A 2,403-nucleotide genomic window follows, 5' to 3' on the forward strand; every position below is an offset into this window, starting at 1 on the left:
TAATACGAGGATTGTTGCGTTAGAATAAAAAGTTATGGACCAACCGTGCAAATTAACACAAATCACATGGACCATTGTGTAATTTACTCTTATTATTATTTACAATATTTTTGTAGCTTTAAGAACATACCACAAATCACATGGACCATTGTGTAATTTACTCTTATTATTATTTACAACATTTTTGTAGCTTTAAGAAAAGATGTTCAATAAATCATACGTCAGCAAACATAAATCATGCACCACCTATTACATGCATCTTCATCGCCATTCCTTTTTATTCAACGCAGTTTTACGTCAATCGTCTTCTGTTAATGCTTTTATCATTTTCCGATCATCCTCCTCTCTTGATGAATTTCATATATCCTTTGAATCCGTTCTTCCTTTCTGGAAGCAAGACCTCAAATCCTATAATTATGATATAATCATGCTAGGAATTTGATTACTAGCCTTTAATTTTCCGGGGGAGGAAAATTACAGAACGAATTGAATACCATTAACCATGATCAGAAACTCACCGCCAGGAAATATCCCGGCGAATTCATACAATGATGGCAATGTACAACGGCAGAAGCCGGCGGGAAAGTTAAAAAGCAACAACGATCATCATCCCATGGATATTGGGGATCAGCTGTCTTTTCGTTTGAACAATCGCCCCCCGCCATTAGAGGATATTGATTCACCGACGGAGGATGACGCATCTCTACGGGATTCATATACATCACGTCTGCTCTTTGGTCCTTCGACATCGCACCAGCTGTCACCGTTGACAAGATCTCCATGGTCGTCTTACGTAGAAAAATCCTTGCCGGATTGCTCTGATTCTCATTCTAATTACACTGGTTTATTGGCTTCCCTCGTCCGTGAAGAAGGGAATATATATTCGTTAGCTGCGACGGGGGATTTGCTCTATACCGGATCTGATAGCAAGAACATTCGCGTTTGGAAAAGCCAAAAGGAATTTTCCTGGTTCAAATCTAATAGCGGGTTGGTTAAAGCAATCGTAATCGCCGATGAGAAAATCTTCACCGGCCACCAGGACGGAAAAATTAGGGTTTGGAAGGTTTCGCCTAGGAACCCTAGCTCCCATAAAAGGATTGGAACGTTGCCCACTTTCAAATCCGTGGTGAAAAAATCGATGAAACCAAAGAATTACACCGAAGTGAGAGGAACTCAAAGAATTTGGATCAAACATTTCGATGCAATTTCTAGTCTTAGCTTCAGCGAAGATCAATCGCTTCTTTATTCAGGTTCATGGGATACGACGATTAAAGTTTGGAAGGTATCAGATTTCAAGTGCTTGGAGTCAATAACTGCACATGAAGACGCCATCAACTCGGTGGTCACCGGATTCGATGGTATGGTTTTCTCAGGATCAGCAGATGGAACAGTGAAAGCATGGAGGAGGGAGTTTCAAGGGAAGAGAACGAAGCATTTCTTTATCGACAACTTGTTGAAGCAGGAATGCGCAGTTACGTCGTTGATTGTTAACCAGTCGGGGACGGTGCTTTACTGTGGCTCCTCCGATGGATTTTTGCATTTCTGGGAACGAGAGCGGTTATTGTCCCGCGGAGGGCTTTTGAGAGGCCATAAGCTGGCGGTTCTATGCTTGGCGGCGGCGGGTAATTTGGTTTTCAGCGGTTCAGCGGATACGAACATTTGTGTGTGGAGGAGAGAAGGAGGAGGAGAACATAAATGTTTGTACATGTTGAGCGGACATACTGGGCCGGTGAAGTGTTTAGCGGTGGAGGATGAGCGGCGGGTGGGGATGGCGGTGTCCCGGTGTAATAATAGTAACAGGGTTTGGACGGTGTACAGTGGAAGTTTGGATAAGTCGGTGAAGGTATGGAGGGTGTCTACAGAAACGGAAACGGAAAGCCGACAACCGACGGCGAGTGCACCGTCACACCGCCGGAGAAACTCTTCTTCAGGACAAATCTTCGCACGCAGGCGAGATTGAGCCGGCGACAACTTATTGGAGAATATGATGTACAACCCTGTAATGCGTCAATGTACAAATCCTTATATGTGTAAAAGTAAAAGTAAAACAACTCCTCATTTGTCAAAATCGTGATTCCACTACCAAAAACCCATGAATCCGCCAAAATTAGAGTTTTTGTTAGTAAAAAATAATTCTTAACATGAGGGTGATAACTGGGTAAAGTTCTAAACAAACGTGATAAGGTTAACTCGACAATATGTTATCTGTTATATGTTTTCATATTATTTTTATTAATTCTTTGTAACAGTTAAGTGATTATATATAAAAGCTAGCAATGAAACACAAACCAAGTTTATAGCCAATAGTGAGGTTTACAACTATACCATCCAATTAACTATGTCTATAGTTTTACTACTTCCATGCATGCAGTATCCATCAAAAATATAACATGACAATCCTAT

At 41.4% G+C, this 2,403-nt stretch overlaps 1 pseudogene; it reads left to right on the forward strand.

Moving 5' to 3' along the window:
• The first annotated feature begins 333 nt into the window (after nt 1–333).
• LOC145156847 (protein JINGUBANG pseudogene) lies at nt 334–2,079 on the forward strand (annotated as a pseudogene).
• The last annotated feature ends 324 nt before the right edge of the window (nt 2,080–2,403 follow it).

The sequence above is a fragment of the Lactuca virosa genome, chromosome 2 (genome assembly GCF_052849685.1).
Source record: "Lactuca virosa cultivar CGN04683 chromosome 2, Lactuca_virosa_CGN04683_v6, whole genome shotgun sequence".
In the NCBI taxonomy this organism is placed as follows: Eukaryota; Viridiplantae; Streptophyta; class Magnoliopsida; order Asterales; family Asteraceae; genus Lactuca; species Lactuca virosa.